This window comes from Chlorocebus sabaeus, chromosome 26, assembly GCF_047675955.1.
Source record: "Chlorocebus sabaeus isolate Y175 chromosome 26, mChlSab1.0.hap1, whole genome shotgun sequence".
NCBI classification, from domain to species: Eukaryota; Metazoa; Chordata; class Mammalia; order Primates; family Cercopithecidae; genus Chlorocebus; species Chlorocebus sabaeus.
The window spans coordinates 12,198,573-12,214,276 of record NC_132929.1 but is presented as its reverse complement, the minus strand read 5'-3'; the positions used below and the strand labels follow the sequence as shown (position 1 = coordinate 12,214,276).

The window sequence follows — 15,704 nt, the reverse complement described above, 5'->3', positions numbered from 1 at the left end:
ATCATCCAATTATTATATTTTCATATCTAATTTTTACATTTGTTATCATTCAACTATTATGTTTGTTAAATTTACAATGGATATTTTCAGAACACAATAACAACAACAACAATCTCTGCTATGCCAGCTATTATGTCAAGCATTTAACTTTTAATTCTCACATCAGACCTGTGAGATAGGCACAATTTTATACTCTTTTTACTGATGGAACAAATGGGGTTAGAGAGGTTAAATAATGTGAGACTACACATTTAGTAAGTTGTCTGAAACCCATGTTATAGAACATGGAAATCACATCTTTCTGTAAGCATTACACTGTAGTCCCTCCTTCCGGAATATTTTCTAAATATTCATCTTTAATTTCCTTTCCTGTACATTTCTTATCCGTTTAACAAGTGTTCTTTTTATCAAACCAGTTTCCACCATCCTATGACAGTAATAGTCCTGTTATTCTTAACCAGTGTTCAAGGACTGTGGAGCAATAATTAGAGGCTTCGGCCATTGATCTTATTAAATTTATACTTAAAATTTATTCAGAAATTGCTCATTTTATTTTTCGAACGTATACGGATGAGTTATATTGTAAAAACGTGTTGCTGAATACACATTTGTTTATTTTCCCAAAATTTTAATATGAATCTCCACTATGCTTTTATCTGTTAAGATGTATTTATATAACTATAGATACATCTACATCCACTTATTCATACTTGAGATTATTTAACTACCGCAATACTACAAAAACAGGTTTTACCCCAAAAGAAATAGTGCAATGGAACATTTGACTCTGGAAAGTTATTGGAGTTGAAAAGTTACTAGGTTTTTTCCTTTAAGTTCCACAATTAAATGTAAACTAAAGTAGATAGACATAAATACATCAAAAGTTGTATATTTCTGGTTGCTTGAGCTAATGATGTATTTTTAGACACATCCCATTCTAAAATTAGTCTGCTGAAACGCAGCACTATAATCTACTTTCTGAATCCTATAAGGTGTTGTCTTAAAATTAGGGTCACAAGAAGGTGAAGACAGGCAATAATACACTTGTTGACCCTTCACAGGAATTCCAGATAAAACCCCAGAAGTTCAGTCAGAGATAATCACGAGATCTGGAATTTACAACAACAAACTCTCCATATATCTACCTGTCAGACCTCTTCCTCTTAGAGAGGGACAAAAGGTCACTAAAATAGCATTTTTTTTTTTTTTTTTTTGTAAAAACGTTTTTGTCCTTCTTTGGGAGTGGGGAGAGTCATGAAAAGTTATAGTACAAATTAAATAGGATGTTAAAATTCTCTTTTCATTGAAACTAAATTTATTCTTAAAGGTCCTAACATTTTATTAAATATTAAGAACTTTTTTCAAGCCGTATATAATAAAAGTTGAGGAAGAGTCATAAAAAGAACAACAAAGAAGGAAAACAAAATATTGATCACTCATATGGATATCAAATGTTAGAAATTTCATAAAATTGAAGACATGGAAAAATTCTAACTTAAATGAAATTTAAAACCCACACAATTTTATGTTTTTGTGCAGCCATATTTTAAGGTGAGATAATGTGTTATTAGAAGGGTATCACACTCAATCCTTTTTTCCTACTTTTTTCCCTAGTAAATAAAAGAAATAATGAGACTACTGTCTATTACTATTATATTTTTCCTAGCAATAATTCTGTCAATCATATTCTGCTTTCTGAGGATTTTATAGGCAATAGGAAGCAACGTGGAGTTACATTTTTCTAGTTTTTTGGTTAAGTTCTATAATATTAACATCATGATTTTACTTGCCTTTGCAAATTTGGTATCAGCTATAGCCTAATATCAAAGAAGTAAGTCCTTATCTAATTTCTCATTTCTCCCCCTCTCGGATTATGGTTTAAAAGGCAAATATTATGGACTTTTCAAATGATTTTCACGAAATATAGCATAGTACTGTGTCTTAAAGGAATATACACAGTATACTTGAACTTATACCTTGGTGATATTTAGTATTTCATAGCATTTCTAAAAAATAAACATTTTTCCTGTAGCCAATAATTTATTGCATGTCTCAAAGCTTCTACATGATAATTGAGTTGTTTAGTAGAAAAAGAATTTCAGTTTTTTCGGATGATGGGCATATGAGCTCAAATCGTGTAGAAGTGCTCTTGAACAAAAGTTTTATATATCTTTTTGTGGTTAAAGCAATGGTTAAAATTACCATCATATGTTAGCTTTCTCATAAAGAACAAGAGCCACAAAAAATAAAAAAAAACTCAACATTTTTTTCAAAAGTGAAAATACAGTATTATTTTATTTTCATATCTTATTACATAACTAGGACTACAGAAAAAATTGTTGTTAGAGGCAATGAATATTTTCCAAAATCCAAACAACACATGCATATTATCACTCACCTAAAGGACCTTATCTATCTGGTATTGATTCTGTATGAGCTTGCAACTTTCCATTACAAGAGATGCAGAGGCACTAGAATGGGACTAACATTTATTAAGATGCTATTCTCAATGCTATTTTTCATTTTAGAGATGAAGCCGAGGGTGTGGGCCATATTTGTTTTGCTCACTTTTTATCCTCATCACCAAGAACAGTACTTGGCACTCAGTAGATACTTGCTGATTAAAAAAATATTCTGAGCCATGGATGACAAAGTTGGATTTAAACTGGAGTGATGTGATTCAAGCATAGGGACTATAAAGATACAGGAATTTCTATATCTTTAAACAGTCATATCAAAGAGACTGATGTTCATATCACATGATTATAGACACAGAAAAAACTGATCAAATCGAAATTTAAAAAACACATTGAGTTTCTGCATTTTTATAAAATAAGCACTTTATCAGTAAATATTTAAAAAGTTACAGAATAAATACTTTTGAAGAGGTAAACTTTAAAAATCTTTCTAAATAAGAGTTGGGTAAAACAATTAGAAGTGCCACTTGCAATCTAAGTTTATCTGCCAATTTGAGACTTAATGATTTTTGCTTATCTTAAGATTTTTTCCCGCCAGTTATCCCTTGTTTCTCTTAAAAATATGGAAACTTGATTGGTATCAGTACTACAGTATGTGCCAATCAATGATCAAGTTTACAAAGTGTTGCTTCTGGCTTATAACGTGTACATTCTTTTTGATTGGTTGATGATTCGTCAGGTATATGAGTAAAAATAACCAATAAGATAACATCTTCATTTATTTTCCCAGACTTTACTTATAAATTAAGTACATCATTTCTCCAAAGCTAAATGAAATTTCTTATCTAATTCCTATGATTCTTTTAGGAAGTTTGAATTAACAATAAATGAAACAATATTCTTTTTCCTTTATCTCAAGGATTTCATTTGAAATAAAATTTCTTTTTGCGTCGTTTTTATGGTCTCATCAGTTTGTGTGGCATCCTTAATTCCTTGTTGCACCTGACAAAAGGGATGTTCCACCCTTTTTTTCTTTCTTTCTTTTTATTAATTTTTATGAGGATCTCAGATGAGAAAGGATGCAGTATTACTTTGACTGCCTGCCATAATATAAAATGCAGTAAAATGTACAGCTGGTGATAGTCTATTTAGAATTTTTAAATGAAATATAAAGAAAAAGACCAGGTGCTTAATTTTTACATGCTGCATTTCATTTTAAAAATTCATGGTATCTTTTTGAATAATTTTTACTCATGCAGATGTTCTGAATATTGGAGACAGACGTTTATTTTATTTCCTTGGTTCCCGTTTCACATTAAGCTTTTGCACAAAGAAGGTGGGTTGAATGGCTATATTATTTGTGAGTCAGGATTCCAAGGATAATTATTCTGAGATAATTGTCAAATGACTCATGGCAAGACCTTTCAATGATGTGTTCCTTGGTTTTTCTAGTTCAGCTCTGGAGGATAATGGTTGTTTAACACAGTGGAAAGGAACTTTAGGCTATTTGAGAAGAAATATATGTCAGGAAGAATGTGTTGACTCTTAGAATAATAGATAAACCCATTTGAATTAATTGTTAGAGTATGAATCAGTGCTTTAAGAACTGTGTGTCACATATTTCAGAACTGTGAAATTTCCAAATATCAAAGTTGCTTTTTCTTGTTTGCCTGACAAACATGATGAGAAATTCGGTCTGAATTACTTACAATTAAGTGATTAGAAGTTATAATGATTCTTTAAGCTTTGTCCCCCAAATTACAAATATATCAAAAATCTCAACCAATGTCCTACTCGTTAGATAAAATGTGGAACATAGCTGGATAGCTTACAGGGACATATGACTGATATTCACGGGTAATCCATGTATTTAACTGATGATTTACCAGTTTGGTTAATGAATGAATAGGCAAAGGACATCAGGATATGTCTTGTGAGTGATTATCATTATCAGTAATGATGAAGATGAATTCATTGTGAATTAGGTTACTTCCTGTATTTAATAATATTCATTTTTCAAAGTTATATCATTCTGGAAAGGAAAAATTACTAATGGATTTCCATTTGACAAATTATCTTCTAGTAATAAATTGTAATGCATAGTATCCTTTTAAAAAGAAGTATTTGCTCACTGCTATTTATTCTCCCCATGTTGACCCTAATAACAAGAAGAATACATATGCCTGGGAAAGACAAATCCCATTGGGCTTTGTCTACCTCTGTTTCTCATTAATCGATTCAAGCTGATGTTAAAAAAAAATTTCAAAAATAATGTCCATTGTCTTAAATGACTGCATATTCTTGCTATTCATAAATTTCATTCTGTTTTCCTGATTTACCCCAAAAAAAGGCAGTTTTCCTGTTGAAGTTAATTTGGGATATGTAAAGTAACCTCATCCTCTAAAAAACAAGGCTGAAATATTTTATCCTGGCTATCAGTGACAGTCATTTGTTTTTCACTATATTTAGATTTTTCTCAGTATTCTTCATAAGTCATAAGTTGAACAGGATTGTGTTCTCATTTTAGTATAATGTAAGGCTGCTGGGAGGGAAAAGAGAAATACACAACATTAAAATCATCAATTAAATAAAAACCAAAAAACTTTGTTCATCATTTCTGGTCTCAGTTACCACCCTGTTGCTAAAAGCAACTCCATGTGATACATTACTCTGATTAGTTTCATCCCTGATTGTAAATGGTGCCCCAAACGTTCTTGGGCATGTAACAAACCATTCATGCTAATATAAACAGTTTGTGTAAGTGTGTGGGGGGTATACAATTGAATTAGTTCTGTGCCTTCGTAAACATTTGACATCTACACCAAACACAACACATTTTCATCATTTTCAATATGGCCCTAGGAAGGATAATATTCCTTCAGCTTTCTCAGCCCCAAAGTCTTTTGTTGTTTTCTCTCATTAATTGATTCTTGCATGTCTCAATGATAGTGTTGTGGTGCAGGGTGGAAAGGGGAGTGATCACTGTGCAACAGTAGAGCAGTGCATTGTGTGGTTTTGATGCTAACGGTGGGTACAAGTTCACTTATTACAGAACCAAGTGAGAAAGACTGGGACGGAAGAGGAAATAGCACAGGTTGTGTAATCACACATACTCACAGACACACACAGGAATCACCTAACGGACCAAAAAAGCAGTAAAAAGTAAAACCAACAAATTCTGTCATGAAAATTCTCAAATTTCACATTTTTCCTGAATAAAGAATGAACTTATGAGAGAGCATATTAAAAATTGTAAGTGCTCAAAATCCCAGGTATGGAAAAATGTATAATGATAACTACCATAATTGCAAAATATTTTGCTTTTTACATCAATGCTGGCAGGACATCAATATTGCTAATATTTGCAATTTCGGGGAAGCAAGGGTGGAACAGAAAGATATATGGAAGAAACTGAGCTTGTAATATAGGTAATTGCCCCCTTGCCATATTTCTTTCAGGAAATAAAGTGATGTTTTTGTGCTGATTCTTAATATGATCAAATAACTTTTGTTTTTAAAAGAGAAATAGAAAGTAGAATTTCACCTTAATGGAATTAAATAAATGTGTGTGTATGTGTATATGTATATATGTATGTAAATATATGCTTAGCTGAATAAACATAATGACCACTTTTGAATTTAGTGAGCTTCTAAAGTCAATAATCCAGCACTTAAAATTTCAGAAAAATTTCTCAGAAATAGGTAATAGGGGTCCAGTAAATCTGTTAGTTAGTGCCCAAGTTGACAATTCGGTCTCTTGCTTTTTCTATATCATGCCATTCTGGTGAGTGAGTGAATGAAGACAAGTTGCAATGCAAGCCTCAGATTTTTATTTCTGCCACTTTTCTGACTTCATGTATCTGATGATCTCTCTGTAATTTTATTTCTAACATTGGGACCAAAATATTAGGTCTTCCATCAACTTCTTCGTAAGCATGAATCAGTTAACACCTGTAAATCACTTCGTGGCATTCAGGGAAATGTGTGATGTAAATATAAGGTAGTTGTAAAAACAAAACAAAACAAAATAAAACCCAGAAGCTAATTTCCTTCAAAAAGCATTGATATTTAGGGAACATAATGCTGGCTTTGTCTAGCTGAGTTGCCAATATTTGGAAACAAAAGTTTTATTGTGTCACAGGCGGCAAGAGCAGGTGAGTTCTTTCCTAATGAAACAGTGAAAAGGAAGCATTGAAGCCTTTCAGTCCTATATGGGCAGAAGTAAAAATGTGGGGGAGAGAAAGGAAAGACAGCCAGAGGCACTCTGATGATACTTAAATTTGATTATCTTATTATTATATCTTAAAATTGTATATATAGGAAAATCAATATATGGGTTTTAGATTTTCCCATTGGTTTTCTAAAATCAGAGTTCCTAGAAATAGGTCATTGTATCCTTTTATCCTTTTAGGAGCCAATAGGATGTTTGTATATTAATGATGTAGAATAGAGAAATCTTATAGAATAGCTTTAATAAACTGAACAGAGTTCAAGGGTCTCCTTAGTTACTTAGTGTTGGCCTTTGAAATGTCTATTGTGTATTAAAATAACAAAAATGAAGTACCTACAAAAATTTATTTGCTGCTACTAAAAAATGAATAAGCAATATGCTGTGTGATGAATAAGGAAATTCAATATATTTGTCAGCTTTGCCCTGGATCCTCTTTGTAAGGCTGATCCATACCAGGAAATACTGAAATACTGTAATACTGCCTTAATGATAAGACTATCCTATATACAAGTAAAAAAAAAAAATAGCTTAAGAAAAAAAAAAAAGCACAGTAAGAAAAAGGGAAAGAAAGAGAAATGAAGGGAGGAAGGGAAAGAGGGGAGGGGAGAGGGAGGAAAAGAAAAGTAACAAATACCTGTCTTGCTTCCTTGTTATCGGGAGGGGGAGGACATCACTAACCTCAAAGGTTTTTCAGTTTAGTTTAAGAAAATTCTTAAAGTGATATTTGTTTTTTTTTTAAAAAAAGGAAGTAGGGAATGCAAAACTCTATGTATAACAAATGGTAAGATATGAAAAAACTGATTTATACTAGATGCAGCTATGGAGAGAAGCATAGGTTCTTTATTTTATTGCTGACTGATCTATTTTGCCTGCCCTCCACACAGGTAGGTAAACAGGTGAATGGATGGGAAGGGGAGAGGAATAAATTCAGTCCAACCTCTTCATTTCATTTGGATACATCTTCAATCCTTCACATCTCTTTCCTCCTCTTTCCCAAGATGGCATCTGAATGTATGAGGTGGCCTCTGTAACATATTATTGAGGGAAAGGGGTCCTTGGACCCACGATGTCCTGCAGCTCCTCTGTCTCTGAAAATGTTCCTTCATGTCTCTGGTGGCTGCTTGCCGAGTTGGCTTTCTTGGCTAAAGTGGTATTCCACAGGTCTGCGGGTCTGGGGGTCTGTTGTTCAGGACCCAGTGAGACTTTCTGGTTGACATGGCCTCATTGCAGCCTCATGTAGTTTCTACTGACACCAGAGAACCCTCTGAGTCTCTGCCTGGCTTCATTCTGTTTCAGCCAACTGCCATGGTGAACCTCACGGAGAATCTTGCTGGCTCTCATCTCAGCCGCTGTCTGAGACCCCTGTCCTAAAGCTTTCTGTTTCATCCACAGTGTATAGGAAACAGAAATGGCTCAGTAAAGCTAAACTCTGCAACTTCTTTGCCTAATTACTGTGCAATCGCTGTCAGGTTAACTTTATATGGCCACTCCCATTGTGTGCTTGGGGCAATGGGATCTGTGCACCAATTTCCTCCCAGAGTCCTTTGGGCTGTATATTCTCGTCACGCTCTCAAATATACCAACTTCTTTCCAGGTTGAATTCAGAGAAGAGATTTCACTTTTCTCACCCCCAACTTCTCTTGCTCCCTCCCACTTTTTCTTCTCACAACCCTCCGGGGCTGGATGAAGCAAGACTTTTATTTTTAATACTTCCTCTTATGTCATAGCTGTGACTTCTCTTATATCTGAGTCTCTTCTTTCCTAACTTCAGTCTTGTTGCTAAGCATTATTCATGGGCAGGGACAGAAAAAAAACAGGGAAGAATGGCCTAAATGTAGGGGAAAGGAGGTATTTCAAAAGTATCTGACACATTACAAAAATAACAAGACCACCAAAAAATTGAAGGCTGTAGGCTCTGGAAGAATGACATGGGAAAGGGTTCTAGAGACACAGACAGCAATGGGCTTAAGGAGAAAGTTGGCCAGTGATAAATTCCACGAGGAAGGTTGGCAGAAAAAATTTTACTTACTTATATTCTGCGTTGTACTTCTCCATTTTGTGCAAAACTTAGTGAAATTTTACTCCATGCAACAGCTCTGATAAAACAGAACTTCATGCTTTCTGCAGACCAGAGTAAGGAAGGAGAACAGCTCCAGGGAATAGATGACCAGCAAAATTCTAGAGGATCAAACTGAGAACATGAGTTCAGGGTAAGAGGTGTCAGGAGAATGAAAGTGCATTACCCTTCCTCTTCTACTGCACTACCATCTTCATATCAAATCCTCAGAAATGGAAAATTGAACAAGAAATCCCTCAGTAGTGAAATTACTGTTTTGTTTTTCAAGTTATCTCTGTAATCAAATCACACAGTATAGCAAGACACAATTAGAGCACACTTAACTTTATGTATAGAGTTTCCTTGACAGCCTAATTCAGTTTAGGGCAGGTATGCCTTTTACTTTATCTAAAAGAGTTTACTTGCTTTATTTGGAGGTATTCCTGAATTGAGTGCTACAACCAGGTAGAATAGTATTTCAGAGGTCAACATCAACCATAAATATTCTTAGAGAAATACAGTACATGCAGGTCATTTCATGTGAAGGGAACTTGATTTTAGGTCTCCTGATATCCCACCTGTATCTAAAGTAAGAGTTTCAGAGCCCACGAATTTTACCACATGTGTTTTGTTACCACTGAAAAGACACCTGACTTGCATTCAGCTGTGTCATTTATTATCTTTTTTCTTTCTCTGCCTCTACTCTGGGCTCTCTAGAAAGAACTTTCACTATAAAGTTATTTCCAAGTGATGCTTATCTTACTGTATTCTTTTCAGAGCTGATTAGTTCCAGAATTTTCATCCCTTTTTTTAAATGGAATCCTAGCACCATTTTCATTAATCATTTTTGTTCTTTGAATCTTCCCTCTGGCTTCTGAGACTGCATATTTAAGGGAAACAGCCAATAGTTAATTTGTATTTTTTTATTGGCAAAATATAAAAAAAAATCATCTTTTTTTCTGTCTTTTAATTCAGTACAATAACTCATTTGCTTGCCTGACCACTGCATCTTATGCAATAAAATAGTCATGTGCAAATGACATTTTAGATGTGAGTTTGAAAGATCTGTATTTCATTAGGACCCCATAATGTGAGTAACTCTTTGGATACTATAGCACGGCAGGGAGCCTGTTTTATAATGATGTATTTGAAAGATATATTTATTGTTCCCCCACAAGAAAAAGCCAAGAAGAGAAGGAAAAATAAGTTAAACTTTAGTCTTGGGGCAGAATCCCTTGGGTACATTTGGGGCCATCAAAAATCTGACCCCTCTTCCCAAACGAAAGCAAAACTTCCAGGAGTTCTTAGTCAGCTTATAAACAAAGAAGAGAACATACAGAAGTAATGAAATTTCCAACTGTGGAGAAAAGCACTCATTTATTTTTTTAAGATCAAGGAATGATTGATGTGGTTGCAATTTGATGTTTGCTTTTAAAGAAACTCTTTATTTCACTATATTACCCTCTTTCCTTTCCTCTAGCTATTTTATAGCAAAGCAATAGTCACCTTATTCAGACTTCCAGGGTTGGATTGAATGAAGCTTGGTTTATTTTTCTGTTCTTCCTATTCTTACTCCCTAGTAACTCCACATTTGTTACAATAATAAAAACTGTGGCAAAGTCATGTCCATTTTTACTACTAAACTTCCAACTGCTTTTGAGGTCCTTCATTATTTCTTTGAGCATGTTCATTTAGGCAAATACATATAATACATTTGGTTCAGTGTTAGTTAAACCTTATTCATCTCTAAATTTCAATCAAAACATGAATCAGGAAGAGAGTTTGTGTGTGTGTGTGTGTGTGTGTGTGTGTCTGTATGTGTGTGTCTGAAGATTGAATTTATTAAAAATATCACTAAAGCATTTCTGTGCTGGTGGCAAAACTAGTTTAGAATTCATGACGCTTTTTTTAATTAAAAAGTTTTTTATTTGGTTTCTCAAGGCAGGTTTGGGAGGACTGTGTGCAGAAAACAAGTAAGGCTAAGCATCTTACAATTTCCTTCTAGAATGCCCACGTTAGGATTTGTCTAAACTACACAGAGACACATACAGACACCAGAGAGGTAGAAAGCTGGTATTTCTTTCATTTTGGTAATATTCCATTCTGAATTTTTTTGTATGTTTAGGAACATCTTCTAAGTTAGAGTGAGAATTTATCAGAGCTGAGGGAGAGGAGCATCCTGTTCATTCCTTGCTTCTTCCAGAAAAGGTCTCTGAGGAATTACAGTAAGAGGGATCTTCACTGAGATTAATGGATGACGACAAGTATGTGCAAAGTTGCCAAATCACACCCCAGTGTTTCAGGCATTCAGTACTACACACAGAGGTCCTTAGTATTACATGGCTCTTTGTAATAGGAGCCAAATACAAAATGCCAAGTGTCAGCCACCAAACGGGTTCAAAGGTTTGCTCTAATATATAGTGATATCGCTTGTTCCAGTTACCTGGGAACTTTGCGTGAGGGGTGGCTTAATTTCTTTCTACTTTTATGTGGATCCCCTTGTTGCAGATTTCTACTCAAAGCCATTTATGACTGTAGCAGATGTTTCTGGTTTAGAAAGAGTACGTTTCTGAACCATTTCTTTCTAACTTTCTTCCCCCTCAACTCCTCCTCCTTGCTCCTCTCAGGAGCTAATTCCAGTCAGGTTGGAAATTACAAGCATGTTGTTTAATGCTGGGAATGATGTGCTGACTGATGAGCAGAGGTAGGGCTTGAACTGGGGTCCTGAGGAATAGACTTCAATAGATTAGAGTATCAGTCTACTGAGAAATGTGCCATGCAGAAGCTTGATTTTCTTTCAGTCCAACTTAATTTTTCAGAGTCTGTAACTGACACTGGCAGTTCTGAGCCCCTTGTTCCTTCAGCACAATTTATCAGCACAAGGTCAGATAATTCTTTTGGGCCTGTTTCTCATGAGCAGTGATAATTATGCATGTAGACAGCCCGACTCATATTATGTAATGTACTGAATGAAGCAGGGAGAATGGTTTTGATTTAGAATCATAAGCACCGTCACCAGACCCAAATATGCCCAGCATCCAAGTAACCCAGGAATCACCTCTCATGTTCTGGATCAGATCCATCAACACACCCCCAATGAGGACACATCCTCCTCCTTATGACTATTGATGGGCTTTCAGCCTGACAATTCAGAAATGTGCCATTGATGTAGGCCACATCCAGAGGAGAATGCCTTCTGGGATTCCTCAGTCATCGACCTAAGAGGGAGTGTTTTGGGGCAGGAAATGTCTCCAGATAATGCATTTTTCTAATTTCTTTTTCAAATACTTTGCATCTTAGCTATTAATCAGGGAAGCTCCCACTTTTCCCTGTCAGAGCCATTCACCCATTTGGCTCTGGTTTTGGGTGTGAGAATGGAGGAACTATGTTCATTTCACTGCAAGGAAAAGCAGATCAATGCTCCTGTCACTGTCTGGTTAGATGATTTTTCACATCACTGTAAACAAAAGCATTTCCAAGTAAAGATGAAAACTGGTAGTAAAAATAGCGCATTTGAGTAGGTACTCTGTGCTACCCTTTCCTACTAAAAACCCAGAAGATTTTATTAACACTTACAGCTCCTTTTTGACCCTTAGGGAGTTTTTATATTTCACAAGCTGTATAGCAGAACTAATATCAGTTACTGTTATATAGGAATCATTGGTCCTCTTATCCTTAGAAAACAATTAAAGGAATTTAGGAAGATGCTGGGGTTACTTATAACTCATGAGATAGTTAAATGTAGGTAAACCAGATAGTTGAAAGTTCACATCAGAGAGGAAAAGCTTTAAAAGGACACTTTAGTAATGAGTGACCCAGGTCACGCTTCGGGACCACCCAGATTTATTCCCTAGACATTCAATGCAGGTCCAAATCAATGCCCACCAGCCTTGGCCACTTTGTCACTTTTCTTCTAAGGACTATTGCTGTTGCTTTCTTGGAAATAAAACAAAGACACTAACCAAAACCCTGCTGCTCTTTATTGAATGATGTATTGATAGGCATAGATTCACAAAACATGCTAGCCATGATATTGCACTGTGTTGTGACACTGATTTGTAAAAACAAGCATCTTAACCATTTGTCATTTTTGCATTGTTTGCCAGCTTTTCTTTTCTCTAACAATTTTCCAAGGTTATTTATTTTTGTGTGTGGCTGAAGGTAAATATGTTTCATTTGAAAACTCTTCTTTAGCAACATCGAGAACAAGAGAAACCCAGTTGTATATTTTTTGTGAATTTCTCCAGTTTGTATATTTTCTCTTTCTCTTTACATCATTTCGATCCAATCAGATGTCTCAAGGAAGTGGATGCCAGGAATGATGAATCACTGAAGCCTGTTGGGGGATCCACACTCGAGGTAGGTGGGAGAGTGCTAGAACACTAAAGCATGACACGGCCTCCCAACAGAGACAATACCTTAGGCTTGACAAATTGAGAATTGGCATCTAATAACTTGGTATATTGAGAACCAGACCATATAAAAATCTATGTCTGGTAAAAATGTTTAAATGCTATTTTAACTGCCAGAGAGAAATCTACCATTAGTGGCTCATAGTGATGTAGTTTAGAGAAGCTTAACCTTGCTGACTCTATATGGATACCTTATCCTACAAAATTAATAAGGTACGCTGGTGGTTATTCTTTATTTGCTAAGATCTTAAATAATCCACATGATAAAAAGTCAAGAATTTATTTTAGTTAATGTCATTTTATTATTTTTGTTCTATTTGTGTGTGTGTTTCTGAATTATATAGTGTGTTTTCTCTATTACCTTTCATTTTAAGCACTGCCAAAAATTCTGTGTTACATTATGGCTTGCTAAGAATACTATTGGATGATGTGATTTTTAAAATGTCTATATAATATTAATATTTTCACAGATATATGCAATACATATATTCAAAAGTCTATTTTATTTTTTCTTTTGTCGAAAATAATGCTTTTGGGTCAGATATTTAAAACAATCTAAACTATTTCATAAATATTCTGCAGAAAAGCAGTGTAAGTTCAGAACTGTAGTTTGTATTGAGACAATATAGTAGAATACATCTTGCTATGTTTTGTGAAGAAATTCCTAAACACATTAGCATGGAAGTAATAATATGAATATTTTTCTTATTTTCCAAGAACACTTCATATCATTCTTTTTATGTCTCATCATTTTATTTTTCACCATCCTCAATTGCTCTTGCTAACAGCCAAATTGGAAGACAGCATTCGTTTCTATCTCAAAAACCTTAGAGATGAAAAGGAAAGGTAAATTTGTACTCCTTTACTAATTTTAGTTTTGAGATCAGCACAGTTTTATATTTGTATACCAAATATATATAAAACGATGTTTCTCCCGAGGTTCATTTCAAATCAGTTCATCTCTCTCCCTCCATCCCCCCAGCAGATCGTGTGTTAGGGTCTATAGAATGGCACAGAGGGAAATTATTTATGCTCTAGCCTCTCAAATCGAGGAGAGGGACCACCAGTAACATATGCCCTTAAGCAGGCTGACACTTAGGAAAAAGATAGACTGTTACACGAGAATTTCACATAAACAGTGAAACTGAAACTGAGGGCCTAAGTGCAAAGAACATCGAATTTTTATCCAGTGAGAAGTGGTTAAAAATTTTTTTGAGTTGGTACTGTGCGTCTTGCATAAAATTTGCCACTCTACCTCAGCTAGGCAGGATGATGAAGCTATATTTCATAAACAAATAAATGGTTATCAACAAGAGATTTCTGATGCTAATTATTTTAATTTCCTGCATCCAGGTGCCTTCTAGAAACTTTATTCATTATTATTAGGCATATCTAGTTAACGCCAGTTTAATTATTTTCTGATTCTTAGCCTTGCCAAAGTTTTTCCAGTTTCAGTACTTTCAAAGAACATAACTCCTGAAGTTAAAAAGGAATTCCTATCTGATGCAGAACAGCTATAATGGTACAGAAGCTGTTGAGCACTAAATCAAAATGAACCATTTCAATTAAGCACTAGGAGGGTTTTTGGTGGAGATGAGTTGGAGCTAGATAAGCACTCCTAGGATTCATTTGAAGGCTTAGAGATAATACTGTGCTGGATTAGTCACAGTCTTCACAAAGAGGAAGCTCAGAGGGTCACTGAAGTCCTCTATGAATGTCTGTACTTCTGCCTCTGTGTACCAAATGCACCCAAGTCCATTCATTGTCAGCTGATGAGAGTCTGCAGGCCTGTTTGCTATTTCAGCTAATCAGGGAACAGTTTGCAAAAACTCGGTTCTTCTTCTAAGTTTCTGGCCTCTCCTCCTGCTGTTGTGGAGACAGTTTTGCTGCGATGAGGTAGGTGAGATTTACATCTATCCCCAGTGATGCGTAAACCATGCAACCCTGACTGCGGGTAACCACCATTTGCCCTTGCTGGGCTCAAGCCAGCTTTTCCTTGGCATAGCTGATTTTGCTCGTGAACTGGAGCAGGGGCATCACTGAACGAAAAAGGAAGTTGGCCTTTATCTTCAGCTATAAAGTTGCCCAAAAGGAACCTTTGAGCAGAATGCTCATGCTTGATTTTTTTAAATAGTTATTCTCCAGCCCAACACAGGGAAATTTCCCAAGGACTGTCACGTTTTACTCTGGTAGCATCCCCAGGATTCTCTTTACCTCCCTTTGTTCCAGCAGTGTTGTGGGTCCATCTTCACATCTTTAAATGCTTTGCTTTTAAAGCTATTGGTTTTCTACATAAGTATTAGATTCTAAATTCAGGTGTGGTGAAGCCAAACTATTAGCAATCTCTGAAAACTTCTCATTCTTCCTTCCCAGAGTTCTGTTGTATTCTTAGCTGTTGTGTTAACAATTCTACCCTCCAGATAATCTCCCCATGGCATTTGCAACATAGGCATTTGGAATACAGTCTTACGTCTTTACGAGAGACACAACTAATTTTTACACATATACCAATGTAAGCATTTCTTTAAAAACTTCCCGACAACGAGCACAGATAAACTAGCCATTGCTAAGAATTATTTTGGGGGGGTG

The 15,704-nt window shown here is 35.3% G+C and overlaps 1 long non-coding RNA gene across 1 annotated transcript in view; it reads left to right on the top strand.

Annotated features, from left to right (window-relative positions):
* Window positions 1-13,102: 13,102 nt before the first annotated feature.
* The window catches only part of LOC140710438 (uncharacterized), a 60,489-nt gene continuing 57,887 nt past the window's right edge, over window positions 13,103-15,704 (top strand). Inside the window, exon 1 of the long non-coding RNA XR_012091453.1 lies at window positions 13,103-13,328. This is a non-coding gene — a long non-coding RNA (uncharacterized lncRNA). The remainder of the gene's footprint in view (window positions 13,329-15,704) is intronic.